This window comes from Equus przewalskii, chromosome 24 (genome assembly GCF_037783145.1).
Source record: "Equus przewalskii isolate Varuska chromosome 24, EquPr2, whole genome shotgun sequence".
Classification (NCBI taxonomy): domain Eukaryota; kingdom Metazoa; phylum Chordata; class Mammalia; order Perissodactyla; family Equidae; genus Equus; species Equus przewalskii.
Window position 1 is genome coordinate 13,701,429 of NC_091854.1, and position 19,880 is coordinate 13,721,308.

The window sequence follows — 19,880 nt, forward strand, 5'->3', positions numbered from 1 at the left end:
ACCTTTCTTAATTATTTTGTCATGGATTTGTTCTAGCTGAGCTTCCTCTTTCTCCTTCCCTCTCTCCACCTGTCCTCCCCTTCCCATTTTTTGTTGGTATCCAGGGTCTGACCTGTCTCAGGGAAGATGTGACTTTGGTCCTAGATATCTATTTTTCCCTTGAAAATCTTGATGTTGCAATCTTGTCTCCATAGAGAAGCCCCTGGCCACTTGGGCATCTCTTTGAAGGGCATAGCATTTAAACGGAGGTGAGTTGTGCCTGCCTGTGCCACACACTGAAGCTTGATTACTTCCCACGTCTGTCACTGCTTGCTGAGTACTTGCTTCCTTCAGAGTCTGAAAACTACTTCTATTTATGCAAAGTTGAGAGCTGAACGGTTCCTGGGTAGTCTTAGTCCACTTGAAACTCTTTGTTATGGGTTGCAATCTATTTTTGGCTAACGAAGTGGGTTCCTACGGAGATAGTCATCATACCTGTCTAGGTCGTAGTAGACGTAATAGTGTACATGTTGTGTATTTAAATGAAATCATCCATCTAGGAAGACTTTAGCAAGTCTCTGTTAAACAAAGCCCAGAGCACATTTAAAACAGAGTACATTTAATACACATTAACACAGAGTATATTTAATATAGGGAAGGAAGAAAGGAAGACATATTATTACTGCATTTTACCATTGATATGGCTAAGGTTCTGCAGGTTAGGCTGATTTGAACAATTCCTAAAGATATTAGCATCAAGTCATATCCTAGGAATGCTATTATCTAAGCAAATTTAGCCTTTAGAGCAACCTGCCATTTCTATAGTTTTTCTCCCACACTTTCCATCACGCCCTTCATGCCCCTGGGGAAGTACCACCTTCATCCTGCCCCTCAGGCTATAAAAGAAAATAGTATAAGATGAATTCATTCATACACAGGCAGGAGACCTATTAGTGCTCTTGCGGAAGGAATGCTTGCCTTCTCAAAGAAGATGGGAACTGCACTGGCTCCGCTGGAACTGCTGCTCCCAAACATGATTTGAGCAAAAGAAGCCAATCGCCGAAAAGTACATATTTCATTATTCATTTAAAGTTAAACAAGAGACAAAACTGCTCTGTGCTGTTAGCAGTCAGAATAGTGGTTACTTAAAGGAGAAAGGGAGTCGTGGTCCAGAGGGCCACTTTATGTGTTACACTTGAATTTTGAAAATTTAGGAAAAAATGCTTATATTGTACTGTTGGAAGTGGGCTATGATTAACTCACAGAAACAGTTCTTCAATAGCTGGGTCTAGCTCTCAAACCCATGCGTTACCTTCTACATGATGCCTGTCTTTTCCACAGACTAGCCTGTTTTTTATTTTTTTAACTAAGAAAAAAAAAAAGACTGACACTTTGTACTCCTTAACCAACATCTCCCCATTTCCCATCCCCCTCCAGCTCTTGTACACCTTAAATATATACAATTTTTAACAGTTAATTATACCTCAATAAAGTTGGGGAGGAAAAAAAAGACATAGTACAGAGTAGATTTGTACCACATCTCACCCATTCTTTTTCCAGATGCATTCCAAAGTTGACTTCCTTTCCAGGAACTTGGATTAATTACATGCTGTCTGTCACAGGAGGACAGATTGTAATTCCTGCCCTCCGGAGGGACTTGCAGTAATGATTTTTATAATTCAATCTCCTGAGTAGCATTCAGTCAGGGGGAAAAATAGAAAGGAAGGAAGGATGAAAGGAGGGAAGGAAGGGGAGAAGGAAGCAGAGGAAGTGACACTTAACTAAAATTTTCCTGAAACTAATCAGATGAGGAGGCTGCTGACCTACTGGAGCTCCAGGGGCTGCAGTACTGACAAGTTGGGGGGCTGTGCCATCTGCTGGCCGGGCAGCAAGAGGAGCAGTCTTACCTTCTTAACCCCGTGTAGCAGACCAGTTACTTTCTCTTTTTGGCATCTGCACTTTTGTTTAATGGCCTTTTTTTATTAATAAGGGATAAAGGGGCACATATGTATGGTGACAAATAGAAGCTAGACTATTGGTGATGAACACAATGCAGTCTATATAGAAACTGATATATAATAATGTATACCTGAAATTATACAATGTTATAAGCCTATATGACCTCAATAAAATAATTTTGTTAAAATTCTATTCTTTTGTATCACAATGAATTATTATTTAAGAATACTTTTAATAGAAGTACTAAAAGGATATGGTAAGAAAAGAATTAGAAGATCACCACTCTGTCTTTTGTGTCTTTCTCATGTAAATGGAACTGAAATATAGTAAGTGGAATTCCACTAGACCTATACTTTTAAATTAAAATGCTCATAATGCATCTTAATGGAAGTGTCTTAGGTTTCTTATCTACTTCGTGAAATAACTACATTTGTAAGATTCCTTGAATGAGGACATAGACTGCAGCTCATTTAAATTGCATAGCACACAGTGTGTTTTTCTGTTGAATGACTAACTGTATAATAGAGGTCACTCAGACCGTATTTCCTCTCCTTTTGACTCAGCTTCAGCATTGATTTTATGTCCAAAAATGTCCATGTTATTTTATAGATGGTCATATAAAAATGAAGATGGAAAAACCCTAAATTTGTTCAGATTTTATATATTTTTTTATTGCCTGGAATTTCCTTTAATGGCAACTGGAATAGCAGTAGCAAAAACCAAAAGACAGAATGAGAGCTAACTAGTATCAACAGGGTGATTGAAATAGGAAATAAAGACTGCATTTTTAGTTGTTGTTGTCACAGGGAATTATAGTGTGCAGCCACAAGATTTCCCACTTTGGGATGTATGTGTGAAAAGCATACTGACATACACATTGTCGGTTTAATTTAGTCTTATTATCTAGTCATCTGTTCCAGTTGTATTCACCAGGTCCACAAAACAATGATTTTTTTATTTTTAAATCTCCCATGCCTGAACTCAGAAATTAACACAAAACCAAATAGCCTCTGAGTTTGCAACAACTGTTTATGTTCTTTTTCCTGGCAGCAGTTGCCTTATCTGACAATATTCCCAGAGCTGTATGCCAACAAGACTGAGGTGGCCAAAATAAAATGCTTTGGCATGATAGGGCAATAAATAATCTGAAGATGTGAAACCAAAACAGCCATGATGAATTTCAGCACCAGTCCCAAGGCAGGAAGGAGGCAAAATCAGCCAAGTAGGAGAAAGGGAATAATAACATTTGGGTTTTTTTCTCAAGCTTTCAAAAAAATATCAGAAGGAAAAAAAGGAAAAGTTGTATTTAAAGTGCTGTTCATTCTGTCCATTATATGATGGGACATCAAAAACTATTCAACAGACTCCACAGGATATTGTAGGGAGAATTCAAGCATCTGTTGGGTGGTTGAGCAAATGGCCTTTTAAGGGGCCTTTCAATCCACGACTGCTGCTTACAAAAGAAAGGCTCTAAGAGATCTTAAGTGAGTGGTTCTAATGAGAGGTGTGGTTTGAAATCACCTGAGACACTTTCTGAAAACACGCTGCCCTGGACCTGTCTTAAAAAATTCTGATGTTCTGGGTCTAAGATTGAGCATAGGTGCCCTCATTTTTGAAAAGCTCCATGGGTAGTTGTGATGCACAGACCGAGCTGAGAGCCATTGCCTTCAAGGATTCCTGCAATTTCCGAAAGCACCTGACTTAGAATCCTGAATAATGTGCTCCTGAAGAAGCCAACCACTGTAGAATATAGGTACAAAATAATATATTCCAAGTAGCAGTAAAGGTAGACAGTATCCACATTAAAGTCATGGAAAGTTAGAAACTCCTTACCTTTTTGCTGCCTAGAATTCAACATTGTATAAACTTAAAATATAACACCTAACTGGGTAATAACTTGGATGCCATCATTCAACACATTCGGCATGCTAAAATTCCGTATTAAAATATTCCAAGTTACTAAGAATCGCTAATGTTATTATTTTCTGAGAACAGGAAATTTGCATTTGACTCATATTTCCATGTCCCCACCCCCAACACACTCACAGAGAAAAATCTAACAACAGGACCTCATCTGGATGTGTGAAAATTTGTGCCAAAGAGAAAAAAATGTTAAACTTCACACCATTCTGTTATTAAAGAAGAACTTACTTTTAAAAATTATCATATGTTGGGGCTGGCCCCTTGGCCGAGTGGTTAAGTTCGCGCGCTCCGCTGCAGGCGGCCCAGTGTTTCGTTGGTTCGAATCCTGGGCGCGGACATGGCACTGCTCATCAGACCACGCTGAGGCAGCGTCCCACATGCCACAACTAGAAGAACCCACAACGAAGAATACACAACTATGTACCGGGGGGCTTTGGGGAGAAAAAGGAAAAAATAAAATCTTTAAAAAAAAAAAAAATTATCATATGTTGATTCTACTAAAGAAACATAGTTGTCTAGAAGGCCAAAATGGCTATGAGGGCAAAGCAGAGAACTTAGAATCCAAAATCACGGTTGTCATTCCGGCTCTGCCTCCAGCTCTCCCTGTGTGACCCCTGTCTCCTGTACTCAGTCTCGTCCTGAAAAAACAAAGTTGAATCAGCCTCACTAGGAAATGAGAGCTTCGTTCCTTCCCACTGGAAAATTCATGACCAGCATTCAAGGTGAAGGTCTGTGTCTTGGACATGGGGTGTGCAGGCACTTGGCACACAGTAGCAACCATTTAATTATAAAACACCACGATAAGGATAGTTCCCAAGTGGATTTGCTGTAGACTCTTGACCGCTGTGACACCGTCCTTTCAGTGGCTGTAAGTGATGGAAGACTTGTGCTTAGCTGAACATCCTCGTTCCTGTTTGGGAATAGAAAACCACAGATGACTCCAACCTAGTTCCCTTTTTCTTTGAGGAGGCTTCAATTACGTATATAACTTTTAAATTGGATATGTAACAACAATATCATTGTCTAATTCCTACATAAAAATCTGATAGGAAAAAAAGGTAAGGTTTCCAAAACCTTTTATTTCTGTCTCTTCTACAATAAGATATTTAAAAAGACGATTGAAAAGAGATCATAGTTGAGCTTGAAGCTTGAGCTTCTTAAGCACCAAACAGCAATAATATTTATGGAGCAGCAGTTATATGAAAGATACTGTCCCAAGCACAGGGAACACTGAGATGGATGAGAAACAGTCTCTCCCATCAAGGCCCCCTCAGTTTAGCTGGAGAAACAGGACAGGACATTAATAGATAAACACTGTAACAGTGTAACACAAGGTAAATGGCTGATAAACAGTGCAGGGTCCTAGTAGAGGTGATAGGAGTTCTGAGGAGGAGTGACCAGAGGAGGCGGGAGTCAGAGTCTGAGTGGGCCTGAAGGAACAGCATGCAATAGACTGGCACAGAGGAGGAGTCGTCAATACAGACAGGACAACTGGGGGGATATCTATTCTATAATCAAGAGACAATGGCTAGAACAAGGGGTGTGTGCAGGGAAGGAAAGAGAGTTAAGATCCAAGATTTAAGTTGGGGCTGGTCCAAAGGCCAAGGAATAGGGGTTTTCTTATCTGCAGGCTGGGGAGCCACTCAGTTTTTTAACAGAGGTGTAAAAGCTGAAGATTGTATTTCAGAAAGATCTTTCTGGCGTTATGCCTGTAAAGATTTAACAGGAAGAAAAATTAGGAGTAATAAAAGGAGTTAGATGCCATCACACAGTCCAGAAATAAAGGACAGGAGGATCTGGATGAGGAAAGTAGCCATGAAGACAGAAAGGACCTTGCAGAAGGTGAGGTCCACTGAGAGAAGTAACAGAGCATTGTGACTGATGGACGTGAAGGGGCAAGGGCGAAAAAAGGAGCAGATCAACACTTCGACAGGTATATACAGAACTGCTGTTCTCTACCAGGCACTGTACTAGGCCCTAGGCAACAAGGATGAACAAAATGACTTCAGAAATGACTACCAGACGGGTGCCTTTGGTTTAATTTTTGGAAAAGAGTTCAAACTCTCCTCGTCACCATGAACTCAGCTCTCCCCAACAACACAGGAACAAACCATAGAAAACTGGTGAGCAAAAGTACGTTGCTGGATTTCACTGACCTAGACTCACATTTTGGTAACTAAACTATACTCGGCCACATCCAACTGACAGCAGCTCTGGTAGACATCCGATGTTTAAGCTTGTGAGATGCTAATGGGGTTGGCTCTCATTTCAGTTTCCATTGGCAGCAGCCACTGGCTCATCCGAATTTGGAGTGTCTATCCTTCACCCTTTTCTGTTTATTTTTTATTATCTTTATCTACTCACTCCTGAGGCACATCAAAAAAATCACTTTAACATTTGCATGCCCTCCGTCTCCAGCAGTGTCCTATTGTTTCTTGGCTGAATTGAGTTGGCAAAAGACTGCAAAAAAAACCCAGGATGATTTCTGCCTCTTGGGCTGAAATTGTACATCACAGCATGACCTGTGGGACACCTGTTGGCCATGCCATCACCAGTACCCTTGATATGAAGGGATTAGGAAATGTGTCAGTTGAGCTGGAGGGAGGATGGTTGAGTTTTGGGTTACTGTTTCTCCGTGGAAATCACATGTATTAAATGCCTTCGTGTTGATGAGTATCCTATTGCTTGGCTGAAGGTTAATAAAGCATATGGTAAAACATAGACACTAAATCAGAAGTGACATTTTAACCATGAAATATTCTCCAGCCTCTAAGGAGAAGAAAGCACTACCTGATACAACACTGGAATTTGGACCTCCTCAGAAATAGTGACATACAAGAGAAACAAATTAAATTTGCCACCATCTTCTGCAAAAGCATTCCAATAGTATTACCCTGCTCTGAATAATCGCTTACTATTTCTTCTGGTTTCCATCTTTCAAAATGTCATCTGAGTCCAGCAATCTTTGAGAATATTTCTAAATCTGTTTTTCATTTATGGTCACTGGATGCTGCAGTTGTGGCCCAGTGTTACTCAAACACTATCTTGTCTACAGATGGAAAAGGCAGCTTTGGAGATAGATTACAATAGCCATCGCCTTTTATCTCTTTCTGAAATGGGACCAGTTCAAAGCTGTGGCCACATATCCAGAGGTGACTCAAGGTACAGAGTTTCAAAAGAAACCAGTTAGAAGCTAACTGAAAGGTGTCGAATCTCTTACATTTTTTGCCCATTTTCTAGTCCTTCATTTCTTTTTTCCATCCACATGCTGTCAAATGATAAGAGCTGAACATAGATTAGCTACTAGTTAGTAGTTGCAACATCAATAGCAGTAATAATACCTTTTAGGTGTGAAGCCCATGTTAATTTAATTTGAAAAGTCTCCAATGAGTGGTTTTCAAATTTTAGTGTACCCGAGAATCACATTGAGTGCACGTTTGAAACACACAGCACATTCTTGGGTTCACTACGAGAAATTCTGATTCAACAAAATGGGGATGGAGCCCAGGAACAACGGCATGATTCGAATGCAGGTAATCTGTAGACCACACTGGGAGAAACACTGGCTCTGTCTGGAATTCACCAGACTTCAGTTCCTGCATTAGCATCTGAGGGCGTGGGGAGAAAATTCATTCCAAAAGTAAATTGCTGTGTGTCCTTGAACAGAAAATGCCACCTAATAGCACTCAGAATAATATCATATTGAGTAAAATAACTGGCACTTCAGGGAAATAGCTCTCATATGAAAGAAGACCATGCAGAACTCCAGTAAATTATTGAAATATAAATGCTTATGAAGAGCTAACTTTTCTCTAAAATCCCGTATCTTTTTAGGGGGAAGTGCTTACAGAATAAAAGATATTTATCATTGTCTTCCATCTAGTGCCTCTCTGTTGATAATATTTGCATATTAAAATACAATGTATCTGCAGTGAGTGCTTATTGCTCCAATTTTCATTAAGCACATAGGCCCTCAGACTTGCATAGAAAAGTCTGCATTCCTTCCTAGCTCTGAAGTCCTGTGTCTTGAAAACAAACATGATACTAAATTCTTCAGGTAGGAATAGTGGAAGGAGGAGAGAACCCCAGATCTCTACTTGAGTAAAAAGTTTGTCTGGTCCCATCCCTGAGCTTGTTAGGGAGGATTGGAGAAGGGCCTCTGGAGAGCACCCAAGCTGATTAAAGTCAGAGATTCAGTGACCAGTATTGACTGCACAGAAAGATATGGCCCAAGAGCCCATTGGCAGCTCTTCTTTGCTCTTCACTGAAGGTTGAGCTCTGAGTGAGTGTATCTTATAGGAAATTGTATCAGGAGATTTTAAGAATTACTGAAATGCACTGCTAAAAGATCATTCATTCATTCAACATTCAACAAATGGCATTGAGTGCCTACCGCCTGCCAAGCAGAACTGCAAAGCCCTGCACGAGGAGCCAGTGATGCCACGGGGCCTGTCTGGAAGCTTTAAAATCATCAGTCCTTCCCGGATGGCTTGGATACCTTTACTCAATTGAATTCAGATAGTATGTCAAGCACCTAAAGGGGCAGTGGTCAAAATATGTATAGTGGGGATGTAAAAGAAATACGTCTCAGGGCCACCTGGTGGCATAGTGGTTATGTTCGCGTGCTCCACTTGGGCAGCCCGGGGTTCGCAGGTTCAGATTCTAGGCATGGGCCTGCGTACCGCTCGTCAAGCCATGCTGAGGTGGCATCCCGCGTACAAAAAAATAGAGGAAGATGGGCACAGATGTTAGCTCAGGGACAATTTTCCTCACCTAAGAAAATATATACATATGTTACTCTCTGAATCAGTTAATGACAGTCAGCCAGTTGCCTTCTCCAGCCTCCTTTCCACTCTTTCTTCTTATTAGTTGAACCTTGAGTTTCAAATATAAGCACATTTCCACTTGGAATAAAGTCCACATTTCTCAGCTTCCTTTCTACTAGGTATAACAATAAGACTAAGGTTTGCCCAATGAGATGAAAGTAGGAGTGCTGGGTATGAAATCCAGGACGCCTGGATTTGAAAGGAAGGAGTTATGCCTTTCACCCCTTCCTGAATCTTGCTACTTGAAAAAAGGATGTGATGGTTGGAGCACCAACAGCTACTTTATACCATGAGGACAAGGGGTTATATCCCAAGTATGGCACAGCAAAAGGCTAGAAGGAACCTGGACCCCTGGTGACAGGCAGGTCACTACCCTACACTATGACCTCAAAACTCCTTTCACATGAGAGAGAAATAAACTTTTTTAAGTCACTTTTGGGGTCAGGTAAGTTTCTGTTACAGCCAAATTTAGTCCTAATTGATAAAGACTGTTTGTCTTCCCTAGCTATTAACAGAAAGCCCAACTCAAGTTGATGGAAACAATGAAAGAGATTTGTTGGTCCATATAGTTCTGAAGCAACGCAAACTTTAGAGTAGGTTTGATAGGTCTGCTCAGTGATGCCATCAAAAAAACAGATTCTTTTGTCTCTCTTCTCCACCTTCCACGGGTGAGCTTCATCATAAAGCTGGCTCCTATTCAGGGAGGCACAGTGACTGCCAGCACCTGCTGGCTCCATGCTTCCCCACCCACCTTTAGGGAGTGGACATCAGTCGTCTCAAAAAAGTAAGGAAGCTTCTTTCAGGTCTTGTCCATTATTACTTTGAATCAGTCACCTGCCCATCCCTGAACCACTAACTGTAACCAGGAGGTGAATAACCCTGGAGCTACAATTGCCTAACTGCCTCCAGGCTTGCTGGGGCACTGCAGCAAACATGCAGGGGCACCATGGCATATTTCAAATTTTCAAAAAGAGCGCAGCTATGCCTGTCAGATATCACACACAATTCTACTAAAAAGTTGTTTGGATCTAACTACTTAATAAGCAAAAGTGTTAGATTGGGGGTTTTGTGGGGTTTTGATTTTTGTTTGTTTGGGTTTGGGTTTGGGTTTTTTTGGCCAGAGGCACCATAAAAACATTACTGAGACACTACAGGTACTGTGAACCAAGAAAGGAGCCTCTGGCCTAGAGCCTCAGACCTGGAGACAGGGGTGGAATTAGCTTCCCCCAGATTGGGTGGGCTGCACTGGGAGGTGTGGCTATACAAATGAAAACTGGGGTGGTTACTAAGAAAGGGAGGAATAGATATGGGGGAAGCAACCACAATGTCCACTAGGCCCTTGGAAGAACTAAACCCTGAATTCCTCTTAGGGGAAGAATTGTCTTTGATTAGGAAAATACAAGTCCTTTGGGGTGAAAGGTGAGACCCTTGAAGGCTTAGGGTCAGCAGGAGACAATAAAGCAAAAATGTCCTTCATTAGAAGCAACAGGAGTGTGGAGAGAGGGCAAGAAGAGAAAAGGGAGTGAGGAGAGGTCTGAACCACGAAGCAGAGCTGTCAGGTCTTTGAAGAACACCAGCGTTTAGTATTCGAGTCTAAGTGTTCGTATTACTGCACTACTCCAACCCGCCAAACTTGAGAAAAATCTATTACCCTAGGCGGAGAGGGGTTTTCAGGCAATCAAAGAACAACTGAGGTCCCTGCTTATGTTGACATGGTTTGAAAAAGGGATAGCACCTGTAAAATAATTGTGTCTCCAAATGGATCTAATTCAGTGGAAGCTGGGGCCAGAGATAACATGAAAATATAAGCTTCCTCTCCCCCCGCCCCCAAAATTGGTAGAGATTATGGAGACGTCACAGAATAGGGGTTCTCAATCCTATCTATGTATTAGAGTTTCCCGGGGAGCATTTAAAAAGAAATACAGGTATTTGCCCCATTCAAGACAAGTAAATAAAAAAATCTCTGTCGTTGGGGTCCAGAAATCTCAGTTTTTTTTAAAAGCTCCTCAGAAGCTGTAGGCAGGGTTGAGAATCACTGGCCCAGGACATTGCACAAATCAAGGAGTAGAGGTGCAAGACAGTCATATTTAGATCCTGAGGAGAAGAGAGACCCCTTAACTTAGAATGGAGGAGAGGGCTGAAGAGGAGTTGACATTGTTCCTCCTTGTCCCACTTAAATTCTTTCCGCCAAACCAGGACCGATAGAAAAGGCCTGGACTGAGTCTAGAGACCTGGGATCTAGTCCTGACTTTGCAGTGCACCACTTTTGTGTGATTTTAAGTAAATCACTTAATTGTTCATCTATCTGAGCATCTGTAAAAGAGAAGTAGGCTTGATGATTTCCAAATGCCTGCCTATTTCTCAAACTTATGATTCTTAGTTTTCTATAGAATGACATCACTTTCCCAGCACTCAGAGTCCCTTATCAACACTCACTGTCTGGCACTGTCTGACACAAAGGCCGTATCCAGAAGGAAACCAAGATTTCTCCTCCCCACTTCAGAAATGTAAAACTTGAAATGCAGAGAGCCCAGGTAACTCCCCAAACAAGAGCAGGCAAAGTAGAGATGGCTGCTTTCTTCTTAGCCATAGTTTGTAGTCATTTACAGAAGATTTTGGTTCCTTATAAAAGATATGTGGGGTCAACAGCTGTTTTCTTAAACACCAATCCATTTCTTTTTAGGGATCTTATTAATTCAGAGGAAGAATAGAAGAGTAAATGGTATGCTTATTTGGAAGTTTGATTTCTTTCTCTCTTTTTATGGTTTTTCCTCCTGTTTCCCATAAGTATCTGCTCATCTTCTAAAATATGAATAGATTTGATGGCTTTCTCCTAAAAACAGTGGTTCTCAACCAGAGGCAACTTTGCCCCCCCAGCGGATATTAGGCAGTGTCTGGAGACATCTTTGTCACAATATGGGAGATGGGAAACGGGTGCTACTGGCATGTAGTGGGTGGAGTCCAGCGATGCTGCTAAACATCCTGCAATGCACAGGACAGCCCCCACAACAAAGAATTACCGAGCCCAAAGTCAGTAGGGCTGAGGTTAAGAAACCTCATGCTAAAATATAAATGAGATTCGTCAACCCTGTTTCACAGAACTTCAACTTCTGTGCATATCACAGTTAAGGTGCGCATTCCCGATGCTTTTAGGGACAGCAGTGACTCCTGGACATCAAGTAGCCCACGCCAGCAAGACTGTTTTTCAGTGGCAGGGCATTAAATAGCTATATACAGTCCCAATATTTATTATATTTTTGTGTAACATTGTTTTCAGGCATTGGAACTGCTTAGTATATGTGGGCTAAAATGCTGTCAATGTGAAACAGTCACAGAAATTGAGTAACAAGGCAGCATGTAACTACCTTCATAGGTGCAAAGCCTCCGGGGGCCTTCAGTACCAGCCTTTGAGAGAGGTGGAGTTTGGGGTCTCTCAATTGGGGTGTTCAGGCTCCTTCACTGACAAATTCAGTGGGTGGAACAGGTTTTGTTTTGAATGTGTACATGTGTAAAAAAAAAGGTCTGAAGGACCTGTATCAACCTTTTAACAGTAGTTACCCATAGGGAAACGGGGAAGAGAAAAGAGAAAGATGGGATAGAGCAGGGAGAAAGAGGACTTCAACTTTTTTTTAATCTACTTTATTGAAATATAATTTCCATGCAATAAAATTCACGAGGTTTTCAATGTGAGTTCAGTGAGGTTCGACAAATGTATGCAGTTGCATTAAGTCCAATAGAATAACTTTTCATATTTGAATCTTTTACAAGAAGCTCATATTTATAATTTTGTTTATAATTTGTATTTTTGTCTATAATTTAAAAACATGTTTTTTAGAAGAACTGTTTGAGGATATGTAATCATACCTCACCTCATTTCGTAAAAGCAGCTCGAAAAGATGCATAAAGTATAGCAAAATAACATAACAAGAAATAAAAGGGAAAGATGATGTAAAAGGGAAACAATGACTTAAATTGGAGCCGAGTTTAAAAATGCAGACCGTGAGTTCTCATTTCCTTTTACCCACAGGACAAAGTCTGTGGGACGATCAGACTGTAAACTTCCAATCAGTCAGTGTGAAAAGGGAAACTTAATCATCTTCTCTTGTATGTTTGAGGACGTCAATGAATTTAGGCTCCTGTTTAGCACATCCAATTTGCCATCCTCTCTTCTGAGTATTTATGATCGCTTCAGTGTATTTCGTAAGTTCATTGAGAGCTAAGCTCCAAATATTGTCTGCCCATGGAGGAAGCAAAAGTTACATGAGCCAAATTTTAAAGCTAAAATTATCCATGGCATTAACAAAGAGGGTGGAGGTCGACTTAAAGTAACTTGCTATGAAAGGCCAACTTACCCTGAAATCTGGGAACCAAGTGTTGTAAGACTGTGAAATCTCCTGCGTAGAGCAGGGGTTTGCTGGAACCAGCTCCTACCAGCTTAGTCGGGCCAGTTAAATTTTCAGGAATTTTGACAGCTGGTTGTTGAACATACCCATTATTAAAAATCAAATTACATAAACTTACAATGAAATAAACGTTATTAAAAACAAAGGTCATAAATATTTAAAACTCGTCACTTCCTAATTATGTTACTACATCTTACCATCAGTTGTTCTCTTAAAGTTATTTACATCTGTTGTATGTGTGTGATGGTAATATTATATAACAGCGTGCCATTGCCATCCCTTCCCAACTCCATATTCAGTAATGTCACATCGGTAACTTGAAACTGGCCATGGTGTGAATGTTTATACCACAGGAACCAGCAAATGCTACAAAACAGGGCTTTATTTATCCTTTTATTGATTATCTAGACATAAGAAAGTGAGATAGAAAATTTTAATCATGCAGATTAAACTTAAAAGTGTGTTGTGTGTGGCCATTATATCGAGGGAAAAATGAGGAAATATTCTTCCAGTATTCAAAAGCTATTATGCAATTCAGCAAAGATATTGCTCACGATATTGCCAAATAAGTGAAGTTCCAGTATATGTCTTCCTTGTTTCACTGGTCTGTCTCATTAGTGTAAACAAAAATAGCAACCAACAGCCATGTTGGAACCACACTGATTTGTCGATTGTAACTATAGGTTTGCCTCAGATACACAAACTCTGCAAAAATCAACAGAAGCATTCTGTGAGAGTCGATGGGCAATATGAAATTTACAGTCAAGAGTATTGAACATTTTAGTATTATTTATATATTATATGCTACATATCCTTTATATTGGTAAAATTTATAGTAAACTTACATGGATATATTATGCATATATTTTCCCTCACATTTACCATCACACTACTGCCTAGACAGGAAGATCTCAGGGAACTGAACTTGTGCTAAAGACTTTTTTCCTAGCTGCCTAGCCTGAGTACACTTATGTAGAGTGATAGAATTGGAGGTCCCAATGATGATTTTCTTCGTCGTTGTAATGATGAAAGAACACTCTTATGTGGGCACAGACTCTTCCATAACCCCCAGGCGAGGCTTTCACAAATGGTCAAGCAGACTGGGCACAGAATTCTGAATGACTTACAGCAAAGCAATCACAATTATTGCAAATAAATAAATAAATTCATGTCCTACTGATGAGATAACAAAGGAATTGTTTGCTCGTTCAGAGAATGAGCTTTAATCCACCGGTGGTGGGGTCAGAGTGAACAGGCTGGGTCTGGACATCATTGCGAAGTGCGTGTTTGGTCATTTCTCGTCTGTCACCCTGGAGCCTGCCTCTCTGCTGTTCTAGAAGCAGTACAACCTCTTCACCCACTGTCTTTTTCCATTACCAAAGGCTTTGCCCTTCTTTCGTTTTCTTAAAGAACATAATAACTGGTTTGAGGAAACCAACCCAGGTAGTCCATTAGCAAACTCATATGGCTTCAAGGGGCCAGACTCTCTCTGTCTAAAATGCATTTAAGTGCAAACTTTTAAAAATATGTACATGTCAAATAAATTGTATCTACAGGAAAAATTAGCCCACAGGCTGCCAGTTGGTGAGCTCTGAGTCTGGTCTTTCAAGGGATATTGGCAAGGTATAGTTTAGTGTGACAGGAAAAAGGTGGGCATTTAGAGGCTGGTGTGCCTGGACCTGAATCCTGGATTTACTGTGTTAATGTATGACCTTGACCAAATTTCTGAGTTTCTCTGAACCTTGGCTTTCTCATCTGTAAAAATAGATTATTGTGAGAAACGATTGAAGAATAGATGAACCATCAATAAATAGAAGATAGCTCAATAAATGCTCCAGTTGTTTCTTGCTTTTGAATGACCCAAGGGAACCTAAAAGATCTCCAAGCCCCCAATACCTGAGGGAGTTAATTTTTGATGGTGAGATTTAGGGTGCAGGTATCTGGGGAAGCATAGCCAGTGCTTGGCCTCCATAGCCGAGTAGGCAGCTGTCCAATGTACTTACATACAAGATAGAAGAATAAAGCTAGGGAAAAATAAAACTAGAGAATGCATGGGCAGGGGTAAGAAGGGAGAGTAGGAGCCCAGGTCTTACATTCTGGAAGGGGTGCTTTGGTCTGAATTTCTTTCCTCTCCACCCCTGAAATCAAAAACATAGTCAGGACTGTGACTGACCCAGAGAAGCACCCCTCCTGCCTCCTGTGCATGCCCTGCTCCCCAGCCCTCCACAGAGCTCAGAGCAGTCCGCTAAGAGTGCGGGAGGTTTTCCCAGCCTTCCACAGAAACCGTTGTTTTTGAGGGTCCCCTCCAGAAATGGTTCATGTGACTTGTGCTTGGAGTTTGCATAAGAGAAGGAGTCTTCCCTCCTCATGTTCACGTGGGCCCTTTGACCTGTGCAAAATCAGCAGCACCAAGTATGAGAGAAAATTTGTGGAGGAAATGGCAGCTAGTTCAAAGGGAATATTTGGCATTGAAGGTTTACCCAGATTTGACTAAAAAGAGCCGTGTAACCTCATTCTTAGGATCTGTGCAGCCCATCAATTCAGAGGAGATGTTTAAAAGATGACCTTTCTCAGGTCCTGTTCATTTTGAGCTGATTCTTGGAAAGACTATAAAAAATGAAAACATGTTATAAATTCTAGAGTGTTAGGCATGGCTATGTTGGCTCAGTCTTAAAAGGACTGCCGTGGCTTGATGCCCGGTATATTGTCAGACTCTCAATAAACTCTTGATGGATGGATAAATAAATGAATGATTTTAGATATCCAATAGCGATAAGTATGCTTGAGCATCATATATTGTATATATCAATAGAATTGATAATCAGTTGCTTTTAATATCGGCTTAGTTTTTATATGTTGAGATGGGTACATTCCATAGGAAGATCAATTTTGAGGGAGCCAAAAAGGTACTCTGAATATTTCCTAAACATCTCTAAATATCTTTCGTTTCTATACACCGTCACTTCAATATTTGACCAGTAAGTCCTAAATTGTTCTGTGAAACAACCTAACCCAGGAATTTTTTTCTTTTTAATAATTTATGTAATTCAAAGAAACCATGAGTAACAAGTGGGAGCTGCCTTCCAGTCCTTTGGATGAGAAAATTCCCAGAACTGTTGGAAACTGCCGGAAATGCCTTGTTGTTAATGCAACTAGCCATGCAAATTCTCTCAGGCTGAAAGCCAGACATTTCCCACTCTGTTTTGTGACAGCTCCACTCTGGGGAGCAAGGCGGGTTCCTCCAAACCAGCAGCTGTGTAACAGACCACAGTATTGTGGCCAAGATGATTCTCAGAGCCGTTTCCTCTCTCTGGAGTGCCTTCTTCACTAAGGAGCTCCCTGTGATAGGAGCGAGGTTGAGTTCGTTTTTACTGCTAGCATACCCTTCATCTGCTTGTCCTGCCTTAAATTATAGATTATCCTATCCTCAAGGCAGAGCCTTTGACAAGTTACCTTTACATCTCTTTCCTTTTCCCACCTCCCACCACCATTGTGCCTGGCCCAAAGGGAGCGCTCCATAAAGGACTGTTGAATTGAATGGACCACCAACTGTATCCAGTCTCAATAATAATTACTCTATTTTCCATAAAGTGGAATAACTTTTGGGAAATGACGAGTCAGAAAAGGCATTGAGAGCAGCAGTTTGACTTCTCAGATCTTCCCCTAAAGGCCAGGAGAAGTCGTGTGCATCATCCATTCTGGGGCCTCTCAGGCCTGTGTAGTGGCTGTTGAGGGTCAGCTGCCTTCTTTATCTTCTCGCTTGGGGCACGGTGAGAAGCAGGAAGTACAGCCCCTGGGGTTAAAAGAGCACTTTACACAGAGCTCTGGAGCAATACACCTCCTCCATCCTTTTTTAGAAAAAAATGTTGGAACATGGGACTAAACGGCCCAACAACCACGTTCTTGAGATATTTGAAATGATGCTCATCTTTTAACAAAGGCTTCTGTGCGTCCACAAAGGGGAAACAAAACCCGTTCCTCTGCCATGCGGTGGCTCTGTCCTGGTCCTCTGAAGCTGGAGCTGAGGTGATGCCCTGCTGGGCGGGCTCTGTGAGGACCCACAGTGCCGGTTCCAACACAACAAGGGAAAGATGTCAGAGAGAGACACAGTCTCCTGAATCTTTTCCTGTGTGTTCCCCTCTGAATGGCGAGCGCCCTGGGTTGTGTATATACATGTGTCTCCTGAAACAGCTATAAATAAATGGCAAGCTGTCTTATTCAGACAACAACAACATATGAGAGAAAGGGAAATGATCACTCTGACAGGAGAAAAGAACCCTGTTCTTTGTCCCGAAAGACAGAGACTCTTTGTGTTTAGAATAAGCACCTTTTAGCTTTTTCATGGAAAAAAAATGCATTTTTTGTTTATCTACAGTTACCACTTCCTAAATCCTTTTCATTTCGAAAGACTACACCTGACATAGCTTTTGTATTTTTTCCTTCCCACAGTTAAGCAGAACCACTCACTGCTCCAAATGGAGCCTGTTCTATTATTAAAAGTCATTTCTTTTGGCACATTTTTTAACCTGTCTTAAAATGATAACCATGGGGCCTTGATAAATTAATTGAAAAGCTTCTCCTAAGTGACTTTAGTGGTTTTGTTAAGACATTTATTTTAAGAGTAACTCTCAGTAGAATTTATCAGTGAATTACTTTATATATTCCCAGTGTTAAATTATTTCCCCACTATGGATAATTCCTTTCCCCACAGTAATGAAAAGATGAAACTATCCTCAAATAATGCTAGGTTGGACACTGGCCCTTCTGTCAGTAATTTTAGGAATGCTCCCACCAGAAGCTATAAATTATAAATATAAGGCCCGGAAAAGAGAGAAACATTACAGTGAGGAAAAACAGCGCTTAGAATTTCATATAAATTCCATTAACTGAAGAACAACAAATCAAACACATAGGAACCAATGGGGGTGGAGAGGAGTGTTCACTCAAGGACGTGCAGGTGGGGGATGGGAGGGACCATGGAGAGAGCTGGAGCCCAAGTAAATAAAGCACACTGGGAAAGGAAATAGACGGTCTCCGTTACTCCACGGTAACGGAGGTAAGCACAACCTTGAAGATTTTATTCTGTTCCTCACTGATAAACAAGAAGTCAGCGCTGATAACAATCCTTCATAACACTTCCTCTGGAATGTACAACATTCCGTGTTTCTGCTTCATAGTCACCACCGGACATGCATGAGTCAGGCTGAGATGTGGGGAATTTGCCCAGGCTGTTCCATTGAAGGTACAGTCAGGCCTGTGAGATGTGGAATTGCCACGCTTCTTTCTCTTTCAGCTGATCTACTGAGAGCCATAGGTGATTTCTTTATCTATGGATAAAGAGTTCATGAATTATCTGTGAATTCATGAATTAAACTGGAAAACCAACTGGCAGTTATCTGGTGCTTATGAACAGTGGGAGCAACTAGCCTAAATGTGATGGACCAAGATATTTAAATTTACATAGCTCATAAAGGTTAGAACTGAGACTCAAACTCAGGTCTTACTCCAGAGTGGATGGTCTTAATGTGCCCTGTCCACACAATAATAAACAGAAGCTATTATGACTGTGTTTGTTTTTATTGGGTTTTTTTTAAAGATTTTATTTTTCCTTCTTCTCCCCAAAGCTCCCTGGTACATAGTTGTATATTTTAGTTGCGGATCCTTCTAGTTGTGGTGTGTGGGATGCTGCCACAGCATGGCTTGATGAGCAGTGCTAGGTGTCCGCCCAGGATCCGAACTGCTGAAACCCTGGGCCACTGAAGCAAGGCACGTGAACCCAACCACTTGGCCACGGGGCTGGCTCCTATTATCGTGTTTTGAAAGCAACCAAAAAGAAAGTGTGCATAAGGCATATTAAATAGAAATTCATAATAGGAGAGTGACTTGGGTCTGCATTTTTTTTCTCTTAAATATGCCTCTTCATATTATTTCTGGACATATCCATTTTATAAAGAGGGCTAAGTTGTCAATTTGCTTAAAATAGTTGTCTTTAGGAGTGTCTTTAACTTCTTAATTGCCCGCATGTTTGAGTAGATCTAAGGTTTCTCAATCAGGGCTCTAAAGAACCTACCCTGCAGGTGGTTCACTCTCTGGGCCTGTCCCTTCAGGGAGCAGTTTAAATTAAAAAGTGCAGGAAAGATGTCCAGTCAAGTCCTGTAGCTACACCAAACTGTAACCGTGTCATAATAGGATTTCATATGAAAAGAGAATTAATGGTACCACAGGAGAATGAATAATAAGTACCAACTGTGTGCAGCAAAGTAGATGTTATGGTAGTGTGTAGCAGAGATCTGCGGCTATAGAGGTCAGGAAGGAAAGCAGAGTAAGATGATTAATCAAGGTTTCAAGTTGCACAGATCTGGGCTTGAATCCACCTGTGTGGCCTTGGGCAAGTTATTTCACCTCTCTAAGTCCAGTTTCTTCATCTATAAAATGGGAATTTTGAGATTATGTAATAAATGTAAAATGTTTAGCACGGCGCCCTGCTTGTACTTATTCTAATGTAATTATCTATTTGTCTGACAGTCTCCAACATTAGACTGTGATCTCTTCAAAAACTACATCTATGTCTTGCTCATCTTTGTGTCTCTCAGCCTTTGATATAGTACTTAAGCTCCTCCCCATGTCTGATTTTTCCTCCTATGTGAAGGATATTCCATTGTCAGGTTACTCCTGGCCTCTCTCAGCCCTTGACATATTCCATACTAGGAGAAGTGAATGGTTTACCTGATTCACTAGTCAGGAGGGGCTTACTATGTGCCACTCTTCATGTTCTCTTGGGAATGAATTT

At 41.0% G+C, this 19,880-nt stretch overlaps 1 protein-coding gene across 7 annotated transcripts in view; it reads left to right on the top strand.

Annotated features, from left to right (window-relative positions):
- DDAH1 (dimethylarginine dimethylaminohydrolase 1) overlaps nt 1-19,880 on the top strand; it is a 125,117-nt gene that overhangs the window by 98,212 nt on the left and 7,025 nt on the right. The window lies entirely within an intron of this gene.